This window comes from Emydura macquarii, unplaced genomic scaffold (genome assembly GCF_026122565.2).
Source record: "Emydura macquarii macquarii isolate MOO-44397 ecotype Brisbane River unplaced genomic scaffold, CSIRO-AGI_Emac_v2 contig_561, whole genome shotgun sequence".
Taxonomy (NCBI): Eukaryota; Metazoa; Chordata; order Testudines; family Chelidae; genus Emydura; species Emydura macquarii.
Window position 1 is genome coordinate 16,334,934 of NW_027130698.1, and position 13,290 is coordinate 16,348,223.

At 42.0% G+C, this 13,290-nt stretch overlaps 1 long non-coding RNA gene across 1 annotated transcript in view; it reads left to right on the plus strand.

Moving 5' to 3' along the window:
* The first annotated feature begins 1,366 nt into the window (after positions 1-1,366).
* The window catches only part of LOC137147832 (uncharacterized), a 154,751-nt gene continuing 142,827 nt past the window's right edge, over positions 1,367-13,290 (plus strand). The window contains exon 1 of the long non-coding RNA XR_010918369.1: positions 1,367-1,491. This is a non-coding gene — a long non-coding RNA (uncharacterized lncRNA). The remainder of the gene's footprint in view (positions 1,492-13,290) is intronic.

Consider the following 13,290-nt stretch of genomic DNA (forward strand, 5'->3'; position numbering starts at 1 on the left):
TGGATAGATTATGGATATAATACGGGTCAAGAGACAGCAGATCAGCCAGGATATGGTAAAGCGCCTTTAGCGACAGAACATCAGTGTGTACAATCAGGAATGCAATATCCTTGCTGTGATGCAATTATTCTTCATGGTCTATTGACCTGAAACTAAACTCACTGCAAGTTAGAGCTTCCAGGCAAACCTATGCCTGAATGTCTATATATATATATATATATATATATATATATATATATATATGCATACGGACTTGGGGGGGGGGAATCCAGCTCTCCATCCACATGGATATTTTAAGTGGATTAAGTTAAACAACCACACCTCAGGGCTTTTTTAATTGGAAAATTTGAAGAATTACTTGTGGGGCCTCCTAGAATCCATTTCTGGTTGACTGGAGATTTTGTCCTATTAGCAATGACAGAAAATGTGTCCAGTGGTCTGGAAATGTACCTTGTGCTGTCAGAAGAATGATGCTTAGTTTCTGCAACTTGTGCTGAAAGTTCATCCCTGTCTGGTTAGTGCAGTAGCCGGAGGGAATTTTTGACCTGTTGTCCCATCCTTTTACAGGCTAGGAGTGGATATGCCAGAGGAGGCATCTTCAGTCTCTGATGGGGGAGTGGGGAAAGGGTGGGTATGATCTTGAGATGACTTGGGGGGGACGTGGGTGATCTCTGAAGGGAGCTGTGTCACGCTGTACTCGGTCAATGAATGGGTCATCCTAATGCATGACTTGGATGTGGGGGAGGAATGAAGAGGATAGAGAAGGGGGATCCAAAAGATGAGATCTGCCTAGCGTATTTTCTTGGGGGATGGCTTTTTTTTCTCTATCAAACTGATTTGTTGGTCCCCTATTGTATTTTTCTTGCAACATGAAAATTTAGTGATCGCCTCGGACAGTGATGGCCTCTATATATCTATCAAATAGCTCCAGCATGAGCAGTTTCAGTTCTACCTTCTCACCAGTACACCTAACCCTGACGGGGAGGAACCACTTCTAGGGAAGCGGTGAGGCACGGCCCGTTAATGCTAAATGTAATGGAGGTTTTGTGGTGGGGATGCCTTATCGAAGGCAACCTTTGGTCTCTACCCCTGGGCCTGGATTTGAACTAAAGAGCTAGTTGCTGAGTTTCCATGGAGAGGTCATGCTAGGTTTTAATCTAGACAATTGGCTTCAGGCATGAGATAGCAAGAGATATTTGGTCTGCTGCTTTGACTTTCCTTCCAGATCTTCCTAGGTATTTTTCCCAGATGTGGTTTTTATCTAGTATCCTAGGATAAAACAATTAGTGAAAATCAGAAAAAAAAAAGTGACACTGTTCTTTTTATGGTTATTAAATAAAAAACCTCTAACAGCTATTTCTTCCTAAAGGTTTCTGGCAACAGATGACACGCCAGGATCACGATGTGAGAAGTAACACGGATTAACTCCACACCGAGACACACCCAAGACTGTATGGCTGCTCTTCAGAATGCAGACTAGATCAAGCAACAGTAAGAAAATAGTTTCTTCTTTCCTTTTCATTGGTAAATCCTCTACCATAAATACTGTACTGAATGCTTTCTGTATGCAGGGCTAACTTAGCTGACATGAGCAGGCCCAAGTTAAGACAAGACAAGCCTGAACAAGTAATTGCTGAAACAAAACTAACTGTATATTTTTACAGCACTCACACACAGACGTGAGTTTTTATCATAGCTACCTATTGTGAAAATGTTTAGAGACGGTAGATAAGGGAGGCAGAAATTAACTAAACTAACTATTGTGGAATGCAGTGTTGTAGCCATGTTGGACTTAGGATATTAGCGAGACAAGGTGAAGACGTATATAAACTGAGCAGTGTGCGCCAGGGTTATCACCCTGTACCTAAACCCCGTGCGTTTGGGCCTGGCCAGTGTGGGCACGGAGCTGTTACATGCCTGAAAAAGTGGAGCTGGAGTCAAACGGAGCTTTTTGGATCCCAGAGAACTGGATGATGTGAACTGGATGAGGTGTTCTGGATAAGCTGAATGGAAAAATTTTGGAGAGAATCCCAACCCTATATAGTTCTCCCATGCCCCAAACTGGGCTGGAGGAAGCACTTGAATTGTTAAGTTTTTTTAAAAAAAAGATTGTGGTTTGAAGGCTCCAGGCCCGTTTCTGGGAGGTTTGTGTTGCATGCTATCATACGAGAGATCCAAGGTCTTAGAAGCTTTTGCTATCGTTCGGGCAAGACGAGATCGATCCCTGATCTTACCCATTTCGTTGGATCCCTGGCAGAACAGGATTTGAGGGTGCTCCAAAATCAGCAAGCTTAATTTATAAGTCAAATGATGTCTTCACCGAGTCTAGGGGCTTTCACTTTAGCATATTGTATTGAAATAAATAGTCCCTTCTGTACCAGGGACATACCGCTTATGCTTAGCTACTCACTGGCTATTGTTAAGACTGGTGTTTGTCTCAAAGTTCATGTATCCTGTGATTTTTCTGGGTTTTTTTTGGCTATTAATGTTCAGATTTGTGTTCTGAGAGTTTAGAAGGAGCGCAGGTCTTTTTAACACCTTACCCATAAACCCTAAAATACAAAGATCCATACATGCCGAAGTTAGAGTGTTGTATTATGTTACAACAACCCCCCCAGACTGTTCAGTCTCTGACAGAACGTAGTCTAGGCCTGAAGCTCTAGAACTTCCTCTGCAGACAATGCGCCTACAGCATTGGCCCATACAGTTACTGAGATGGCATGGAAATGGGAGGGACAGATCACAAGTTAGACGCCTACATGGACTTCTGCATATGCACTTACTGCAATTTCTTGCATGATCTTAGCATGTATGCAAGCAAATCTATATATCTTAGACTTTTATACTGCCATCTATCCCCGTAGTATCCGAGCTTCTCCCACCTAAAATTAATAGCAATCGCAAGGTCCCTAGTGGCCTAGATGGAGTCTCTGACACTGCCTCCCTTTACAAGGACAGAACTCTCTTTGGAGTAGGTTTCATTTTTGGTGCGCCGTGTTTTGAGAGAGGTAAGGGAATAAAGGGGTGCTTGAATAGTGAGTGTCACTTAGAACCGAAAGGCATTCTAAAAGAGGAAACTTTTGCCACATTTCCTAAAGATGGAAAACTTCCTAAAATTAGCCGTGGGCCATTCCGTGCATGCAGTTCTGAAAATCCGGGCTCTGCTAGGGCGAGGGTTAGGTGTAGCACGATGGGTTAGGGTGACGATTAGGTGTCGAGGTTAACTACATGTATATTATTAAAAGGCTTAAAAACAGTACCCACAGCCCCCTCTGCTGCTTGCAAGTACAGATTGTAGCCTACTGGGGTTGTGTATGTTGCCGGCTTATTTAAAGTTACAGCACTTCATTTTACATTTTTAAAATACATCAATAAAATACATTTTTAAAAAGCAGAGAACATAGGACTGGGATTTCTTTGGGATTTTAAGTTGTAATATTTATTTCCAGGGATGCTGATGTGACCGTATGTTGCTATTAATGGTTTGAAATGTTTTATTGCAAACTAAAGGAAATCTTGTTAAAAGTAACCTAAAACTAACTGGTCAGAGAAGGTACTTTGGGGGTCATCTGGACCTTGGAAAGCAGTGCGGCTTGATAGGAGGGGCTTAAAGGCAAGATTTGGTTGGATCTTTGCCTGGTCAAAAGGCAGCAGACCTACTTCTTTGTTTGAAGGGAAGTAGTTTTCTTCAAGGGTGTTCAGCTTAGATCTTAGGTGGCAAGCTTTTCAGTCCAGGCAGTTTATGGACCTGATGCTCGTTTCACTTGCCGACTGCAAATCAGGAATAATTAAATGGAATTATCAGTGTAAAACTGGCGTAAGAGACCACAGAATCAAAGCAATAATCATTCTTGTTCTGTAAAGCACCATGGGCCTGATTTTTAAAGCTATTTAGCCGCCTGGCTCCAACTGAAAACCAGTGGGAATGGAGCACCTGAATACTTCTAAAACTCTGGCTCCATATGTGTTGATGATGTGAAGCCAATTAATGGGTGAATCACAGTTATACTGCACCTTCCATTCTTGTTGGTGCATTCTTTTGTCTGTCCTGTCCGTAGAAAGGCCCAAAGCCCAGTCCCTCATTAAGTTCTGCATTCTGATCCGGTGTTCTATCATTTAAAAATACCTCAAGCAACATGGAAATATCAGTCATCCAAGTTAATGTGGCGTCTGTATGCATGCGCACTACATGCTAGTTTGTTTCCACATTTGTTTGGCTTTATGCCATTCCCCAGATATGCCAAAAAACAAATGCAGGTGCCAAACGAAAGCAGCAAGAGGGAGCGCGCGTTTAAAAAAAGAACAGGTCCCTGGGTATGTTTGGAAGGATCATTTTTTAATCCAGAGCATGACTGAGGTGAGAAAGAGAGCAGGTATCAGAAGGAAAGAGTAAACCTGCTGTCCCAGTGGAGTGTGAGCCTCTGTTTCCGTGTGTGTTTCATGGTCTATCTCCTCTTCGTACCCTGTTTTGGTCCTAATGGGACATGGTTACAGCTCACATTTTGACCTACTTTTTCTTTTCTTATTCTGTCTTTTTGCAAAATCTATGTCGTTTTTTGTGGGCCGTTTTCCAAAACAACAAGGGCTTTATCGCTGTTTTTCCCTAAAGAAGAAAAATCAATGCTAGTAGCTCAGCACCCCTGAGCAGCCTTCCAGTAAGAAACCAGGGTTTCCCAGTTCTCCCAAGCAACCCTACAATAATAAACTGAAGTGTGCATCCAAGAATTAATGAGGCAGCCATCGAAGTTCTTGATCAACCCTACAGTAACAGCCTAGATTTCCTAAGCAACTCTACAATAGCAAATCAGTATGTGACTATACAAGAGGAAAAAAACCCTCAATATTAAAGAAACAGATTTCACTTTTGAGCTTCCGGGGCGTTGTAAATAATGTGAAAAAAATGCTTTTTAAACCTGATTAATTCTATTCTGGCAGTATCATTAATTGAAAATAATCATCACAACATTTTGGGGATGGAATGAAAAGCAGGGAGCAGATATTGTATTCACTGTTTTTGATTCCCAGATAAAACAAATTGTATCAACATTTTCTTCTATGGAGAGTGAAAAATGTCCAATCTCATGCTTTTGTGGTGACCACCTAAAAACTGCTTTGTAAAGTTGAGAGGGCCCAGTTCCGTCTCTGATAGCCTTGAGGGTTGGTCTGATATTTTCCAAAGAACCCAAGAGAGTTAGATGCCCAACTCCACTAGGCTTTTTTGAAATTCCCAGCCCTTGTTTTTAAAATCTGAGCATGGGCATTTGCAGAGCAGGGCATCTCAGGTTTTACTCTAGCCGTGAACTACACTAATAGTGATTTTATTTGACTTCATTTCACTGTTGTCACAAAAGGATTGACCTGTCTGTGGTACTTTCTGTGGGAGACCTGCAGTGATTGTATATCCACTGACATGTGCTATACCCCGTAGTTGGCCATGCACGGAGGTGGAGAGGCGGGGGGCTTTGGTCCATGCATGTCAGGAAGTTAACCTCCTCCTGACTCTCCAGTTTTCAACTGTCAGTGCGTTTCCCCGCACGGCAGGAGCAATAAAAGGAGCCTCAATGAAAAATCAGACGTAACGAGTGTCCAGATAAAGACCGTAAAACTTGGCACTTGGGAGGTCGAAAAGTGATATTCAAAGTATATAGGCATGTAGGAGCAGCCAGTCAGCACGGCAGGAAATCCATGCAATCAGCAAACTTTTACTGACTCATATAGATTTCATGGGCAATTTGTACGAACCCTAAAGAAATCATACGAGTCTTGGCATGCTAGCCTGAGGTTTTCAATTCTCCTGCCCTGGGTGTGCCTGCGCATACACTTTACAGTGCCTGATACTCTAATCCCAATTACAGATCTATTTCTTATGGTTATTGTGATTTATTTCTATTATCAAAGCACCTAGAAGCCCCAGTCATGGCCCTGGACCTCATGGTGGTAGGTGTTATACAAGCACAGAACAAAAAGACAGTCCCTACCCGAAAGCACTTACGATCTAAATATAAGACAAGGCAACAGCTGGATACAGAGAGACCAACAAGACAACAATGAGGTGATCTTGTCAGCATGGTAAGCTGCAGTCTCGGCACACCAGCAGCGTAGCCATTCTCAAGTTTTTTTTTCCCTAGACCAAGATGAATCCTATTTTCTTCCATGGAATCCTTAGCTCAACTCTAGGTTTTGCTGTGTTTGGACACTCACTTTCTTGGAGCCCCAGGCCAGCCTTGGGTTTCCAAACATATTGCTGACTTGTGTTCAAGTGGAGCAGACTCCAACATCAGACCTTCACTTGAGGGTGGTCCATAAGCCTTCACTTTACTCAGATTGTCCTGCTCTTGAACGTAACTGGTTCAGTGAGCAAGGGTCGTTCTAGATCAAACGTTCGGGATGAATAAATATCTATAGCTACATGTATGAATTTCAAATAGATACCGTGGCAGAAACCAGACTGCCAGACTACTTGCAAATAGCAAACTATATGACCCCACAAATCTTAGTGAGCCAAACTTGGTGCTTTGTGGAAATATTTGCAAATCAAAGTTGGGTTTTCTTCCTATTTGATCTGTTCGGTTTGTTAATCCAGGAGGGATTTACACAAGGGCTGAAAAGTCATTGGGACCTTATGTACTGGTTTTGTGACTGCATAGTGAATGTGGCATTCATTAGCTAAGGTAGAACCCTGGATCGTTCGTTTGAAAAAAGCAGGAACTTGCCAACTTGATATAAAGGAGAATCTGAGTTAGGTGCAGCAATATAAAGATTTATATCTTAGAGTTAAGTCTGACATTCCATCCAGGAAAGAGCAGCGAAGCCCATACACACAATATAAACATTCCATCCATGGGAGTCGAAATGCAGTGATCAGGCAGCTGCCTATATAGAAGCAAGGTCATCATTTATACCAACCACAATCAACGTAAAACACCTTATGGTGTAATTGAGACTACAGTTTAGAATGTAGGTAATTTTCTTCTCTAGTTTTTTAAAGCAGTCCTCTAATCTTGCCTGCCAGTAGCATTACCTACATAACCGATCCATAACCCCAGCTAATATCCTTCTGAAATGGATATATATGTCAACAAAACATTCAACGTTGCTTTTTCTGCACAATTCCCTCAATCTTTCAGCTAATTTTTGTGTCTTTTGTAAATTGCAAACTTGATTTTTTCCCCCTCCTTGTGAGCTGGTTGCTAACTACATTTGCAATCTCAACACTTTGTCTTCTGTTACTTATTTAATTACCTTTTCTTACTTCCATTTGATTAAGTTCATCTGTCTGGGTGTTTTGGTTAGTATTAAATTCCCTTTATTTCGGGAAGCTCATTTCCACACTGTATTTTCTCCTAGTTCCTGTAAGTGAGGAGTGTAGTTTTTGGTCCAGGTTTTTCCTCCCTGTTTTGCTGTTCTCCCTTGGCAGAAGGGGTTTCTCTGAGCACTTTTCCCCAAGCAGACTGAAAGTTTCTGATGCTGTAAGGCAGAACACGTTGGAGTGAGAATAGCTAGACAGGTGAGGTAAACTACTGAGTACTGTGCAAAATGTGTTTGTCCTCTTGTCCTGCATCCCCCCACCCTCCTTCTCTGCTCTACCCACCTGTTATATTTTCTTCTGAGGTGTTTTCCTAGGTGTTTTAATTCAGCGAGGTCTCCATCTTCCACTGGGTCATGACTGTCACAGGAACAATAAAGAATAACGATGGTGGTAATGTAACGATCAGCCAAAATGCTCCAGTTGGAGGCAAACCCAAATTATCACTCTAATTCCAAGTCCTCCATAACTCTGGAGAAGTTTGGATCTGAATTGGATCTGAATTATAAACAACACGAGAGAGTTTTAAAATGATGTCTCTTTGCCCGTGGCCAGTGTTGGGATGCATATTGGACTGTCTGACTGAGAGATTTGATCCAATGCAGCCATCCCTTTGTCTCCATGATCAAAAATATCCCTCGTCTTCAATGATGTTTTGTAAGTAAATTTTACGCTAAGCAAAATTAGTGTTGACAATGTGTGCAAAATAACCCCCCCAAAAATATAGTCACCTCTTCCAAGGATTTCAGGAAATTAATGAAATTGAATGGCACTGAGCAAAAATCTCCTGCTAAATCACATGCTCCTAGAGAATTTCTAAAGGTTTTGCGAAGAATTTTTTGCAAAGCTAATGGACCCCTCAATTTTGCACACATCTGTCGAAAGCAGGAAAGAACCTGCCCCAACCGGTTAATAATTAGCACATCAGCAGCAGGAAGAAAGAGTTCTATACAAAGTCACTTGGATTTGGCTGAGTTTTGTGGTCTGTACAATCTTGTTGAATTAGGAATTCTATCAACTATATAAACATGTTGGCAACCAAAGTCCCTAGTTTTTTCTGTAAACTTATAACCTATTAATGTTTCCCTATCATTTAGCAGCTTTCTGCTGAGAGAAAATTATCACGACGCAGGCCTTTCAAATAATATAGGTGGCCAAGATCTTGATTTCTGTATGTATGGCTTATATACACCTCCCTGATGAGAGCTGCATGTAATTCCAGTAATAGTGGATGGAAATTAGGCCTATTTTTTTTGCCCGCACAATTGCATGCTTAAGTTATGTGCAGAATCTGGCCTTTCATTTGAGGGGATTTTTCATTCTTTTTTTGATAAATTTAAGCTGTTGTTACATGTGTGTTAAATCAAAATGGAATGCTCCAATATGAAATCAGAATAGCGCAGTGGCTACATTTGAGAGGTGCTTCAATCTCTGAGGCTTGGGCTGAAGTAGGGATTACTGGCAAGGGTCTTTTTGCAACAGTGCAAGTCCAGTGGTGTGAATACTAGTATAGACAAAGACAGGGTATTTTAACCACAGCTGGTCATGAATTTTTTTGGTTGAAAAATGTGGATTTGTCAAAATTGAAACTTTTCATGGGAAATGGTTGGTTTCCATGAATTTCTCCCCTCCAACACTTTTTAAAAAAAAAAAGTTTTGAAGTTGTCAAAATGTCCCTTTAAAAATTTTCTAAATGAAAAATGCCAGTTTTCTGGTTCAAAACAACTTTCCTCCCCCAGAATTGAAGCTGATTAGAGTAAAATAATATTTTAAAATGGACAGAATGAAAACAAAATGCTTCAAAATTATTGAAATGAACCATTGCAATTGATCTGAAACAACGCCCCACCCACACACACCCTCATTTTTGGGGTTTTTTTTTTTTTACTTTTCAGTTTGTGAAAATTTTCCCCTAAAAATTTTCGAATAGAGGTGTGGATCCCTTTGGAAATCTTAGACATATTCTGCAGAACCCAGGTTGAAAACCACTGTTCTATGGCAATGACATTCTTTCACAAACCCCTTAGACATAGTCTGCAGACCATCTGGCAGGATGTAATTGCTTATAGCACTGGACTTTATCCTTTTCTGATGCATGGTTCTAACAAGACTCATCATGCTTTTGGAACTTGTGGGTCAGGTTGGTTGAGTGAGATTGGTGCAATTGATTGTAAAATTACAGTTGCACTAATAGCTGAAAGCCCGTGCTGTGACACGAATGAGGCAGTTGGGTCAAATATTCCACCATCCGTGCAGAATTCCTTATACAACCAATGATATTATTGCATGCGAGTTAGCTGTAAAGGTGGTGAATGGTTGAGTTATCTCTGATACCGCAAAGGTCTAGGACTCTCAGCATGGCATCGATACATGCCTTATGTTAGCTGTACACTGCATGGGTATCTTCGTAAAGTCAAAATGGCTGAGAACTTAAAAGTTGGATGGTAACAGACTGTGAAACCTGGTAATATTCTGAACAAAAAGAGCTCTCAACCATGCTGTTTAGAGCATGCTGTAGCTGTTTACATTGCTCCACGCTGACTCAACAGATGTTCTCGGCTTCAGGATAACACACAAAGTGACTATCCTGGAATCTTATGATATCGATACAATCAGAAAGGTACCTCCATGGAGCATGGCTGATTGCTGAAACTCCTGTGACCCTTGGATACCAAGTGCCTGTGTGCAGAAGGGTCAGGCTTCAGTATAAACAATACATTGGGTAATCATAAAAATCAAGGAACTGGATTCAGCTTGTCTAAACTTTTCAAGATTATTGGCTGTGTTTTCCAACTGGGCTCCAATTCCTTCTGCTGGAGCGCACACAGCTCTTTATTCTCCTTGCCATGTCCTGCTGTCTGTAATGAGCTCTTTGGAGAGTAAGGAAAAGAAGGTTAGGCCCCCTCAGAATCAGGTGTGAACGGGATTCATTGAAAACATCCCCGTGTTATTTTAGCAACCGAACCCCTGCCATCACGCTCCGAAAGAATGGGGCCAAAACAGAAGAATCAGAGAACCAAACACAACAGATTGTTATGGCAACTGGGATGTTTTGGTGACTTTTTAGGTACTGAGAATTTAATAGATCTGCAGGAGCTCGCAAAAGATCCTGGCTGGTGTTGCCTGGCTGTGACCCCTTCTGCTGCTTGTGGAGTTGCCTGCTCTAATCCTTAGTCTCTCTCTGTCTGATTTTATGAAGGCCACTGAACCTCTTGGCCCCTGAGATACTGGAATGCTGGCAGTTTTTGTTTTGCACTTGTCACAGGTAAAGTAGCCTCTGCCATGTGCATCTGAGGAGCGCCTAGAGACAACACCGGGTGCAGAATGCAGGTACGCTGCTTTTGAATGCGAGCAAGTAATACCCATTGGAAAGCTAAATACTTTAGTGTTTGTAAAGCTTTGGGTTAGTTAACCAGGCTGTGAGAAGGTAAAAATAAAACCTCAAGTGGTCGCCTGAAGTCCCTTTCCATCACAGTTTGCTTTAGCAAAAGAAGAGCCCAAAACCAGCAGTTTGACACAGTAATAGTAGGTGATAAGACCAGAGGCTTTTCCAGTTGGGAGATGGAAGGACACACTTCTTCTTAGGTAGCCTGACCTTCCCCCGCCAGAGCTGGCCTTTACATATTTCACAAAGAATCCCGATACCCTGGTTATGTGACCTCTGAATTCTCAGTCCCTCCTGGGGAACTGCAACGCCCAAATTTCCTGGTCTTAAAGGCTCAACTTCACATTGGAACAGGAGTTTGTTGTTAGGTGCATCATATCGCAATCTGTCTTTGAGGCTTCTGTTAGGGGGAGAAATAGGAGAAGCTGAAAAGCTTTGGAGTGTGGGTTCACTTCAATTTGAAGGCTTTAGTTGAACCATCTCTTGGGACACATTCATCCCTAGAGTAACTCTGCTGACCTCAGTGGGGTTACACCAGCCTGCAAAGTTCTTGAGTCTGCAAAGCCAGAAATCTCCTAAAGAACAGGCTTTTGCATGAGATTTCCAGGATGTTGTGATTCTGATCTAGCTGGGAACAATAGCATTTCTCTGCCCAGAAACATAGAGGGGTGTGAAAATTAAACGACGAGTTTGGAAATGTATTCTCATTTTGTTGGAATCCAGACGCTGAAATTCTGAGATGAGGGAGATTTAATAAATTAAAATAGCCATGAAACGAGCTGTATCCATTCTGCTTGGGTCTTACCTCCCTTCCTGGGCCCGGTAACCACATTCCATGTTGTTCTCTGCTTCTGGATGGAGAACAGTATAAAGAATATTGATGTTTGCAAGCATTTAATCTCCCTGGGATTCACCACGCACAGTTGGATGTTCTTTCCTAAGAAATGCTTTTGAAAATCCTACATAATACAAGTCTAATAGGACAAACACCATCAAGTTCCAAACTCTCCACCCAAGCAGAAAGGAGATATAGCACTTTGGATGTTTTCAATACAGATATCGTTCTGCCCAGCCCCCCTGTTGCACAGCGTAGTTTTAAACTGCAGACGGAACCGCAAGCTGCTGGAATGCAATTGCTATAAAAGCCTCAATATAAGTTCAGCAACAAATTTGGAATGACAGCCTCACTGATACGGTCTATCTGAGAGCATTTTGTAAATCCAAAATGAAGCCTGGATGTGAAGTAAACCAGCTAGCACGAGCAAAGCTGGGAACCCAGCTTTATACAGCATTGCTCCTTTAAGTCTTGTCTACACAGCGCCGGCAAAGTGCTCTTGTGGGGTGTGAGTCGTAGAGCACTCTACCGTGTTGTGATCTAACTGTCCCGGGTTCACCCTGCTGGCACACTCTACATTTTACTAAGGAAATAACTTTTAAAAAATCCCAAATGTTGGCATTTCTGATTGTTCCTTTGAAAGGTACCTGAACCTCTGACGGCTTCATAACACATTAACATGAATTGGGAGCGTTGTACACACTCCTCTGACCATGAAGCAGATACAAATTACAGTATGTGACGTATGTGTCCGGTCAAAACTAATCAATAGGGTTTCACCGTTAGATAGATGACACTTGCAATAACCTCTTCGCATACAATCTGCAGACCAAGAATTCTTCTCTGAAATTATTTAGCAAATCATTTTGAAGAAATAAATTTGTCTTCAGGCTATGCTCAAAGAATTTTCCTCTTTACATAGGAAGGCCCATTACTGCTATTACCGGTTGAACCGTGTCTATTATCTTCCAGCCAGGAACAGCTGGTGATGAGCAAACACCTTTTTTTGGCTTGAGCTACCGTCTAAAAATAGACCGGGCATAGAAATGGAAGGGATTTAGAAAACTGACAGCATTCTGCTAAGCAGCCAGGTGAAATCTGTCAGCTTCTCCCTGTACCTTGCTACTACACTGATAACAGGTTAGACAGCAGCTAGTCCTAATTGACGGATTTTTTTCTCCCATTAAAGTTCACTGAGAGGTCAACGCACTTGAGGGTTTAAGGTTCCCCCCCTCATTCTCCTCCCCCGCCAGCCCCACACTTGTAATTTATTTATAGAATAAACCACAACATTGGCATGAGAGGCAGCTCTGTAACTTACCTTGCATCGCAAGTTACCATTTGCTCCAACCCTAAGCCCATGTGCACACCAGAGCAGGGCATCCATAGCTCGTGCATGTCAGCGGGGAATCCTAGAGCTTTCAACATTGTCAGAGGCTGTCACCTGAAAATATTTTCCTTAAGTAGAGGAATTAAAGTAGCTCTGGATTATAATGATGGAAGGCTGAGAGCTGCTGGCATTGTCTATGAAACCAAACGTTTGGCCTTACAGAAATAAGAACATTTAGGTCAGAATATTCAGCAGGGTGCAGCACTCACAATCTGGCTTTCGAAAAGAACTCAGGCACCTAAATAAAGGGCAGGTTTTCAAAAGAGCTGACAGCGGAGAATCCTTCCCCTCCAGTTGCATTGAGAGCAGTGGGGGCCACTGGATCCTGGGCTGTTTTGGAAATCTGGCCTTTAGCACTCCTATAGCGCTTTTCA